The sequence below is a fragment of the Penaeus monodon genome, chromosome 22 (genome assembly GCF_015228065.2).
Source record: "Penaeus monodon isolate SGIC_2016 chromosome 22, NSTDA_Pmon_1, whole genome shotgun sequence".
Classification (NCBI taxonomy): domain Eukaryota; kingdom Metazoa; phylum Arthropoda; class Malacostraca; order Decapoda; family Penaeidae; genus Penaeus; species Penaeus monodon.
The window spans coordinates 40,404,618-40,405,133 of record NC_051407.1 but is presented as its reverse complement, the minus strand read 5'-3'; positions in this window follow the sequence as shown (position 1 = coordinate 40,405,133).

The following is a 516-nucleotide window of genomic DNA, read 5'->3' as shown; positions in this document are numbered from 1 at the left end:
AAGTTGGGCACTTTATTCTGTGATTAATTTGATTCTGATTCTGAATTATTATCGTATTACAATATCCAGCGCAAATTCTTTAGAAAGGAAGCTTCCGACCTGCCTCTCCTTGCCCCTAATACCTCTTTACATGCTGCTTATAATAAAGCGAACAAAGACGGCAGCTGACCGAGTATGACGGCTGTGAAATTGGCGTAGGGGGAGAAGGAGAGGGGCACACGCTAAGCAAAATGCCTCCGTAGTAGATTTATGAAAGAGTCAATCGTCCCGGAGTCGGTTTCCCTTCTGCCTCCTCTTCGTCTTCCATTCTCGCCTCCCTCTACCAGCAGCGCATTTTTTTCTCGTTTGGAATATATCAGTCTGTCAGAATCATCCTGGCGTCTATCATCAAGGAGGCCCAGGGGGTGTGGGACTCGGCTGGGGGTGGTTGGTGGGGGTTATTATTCTCTTGAGCCTTTCGTTTTTATATATCTCTAGATCGATGGCTTGAAAATGATGAACTGAAATATTTACGGA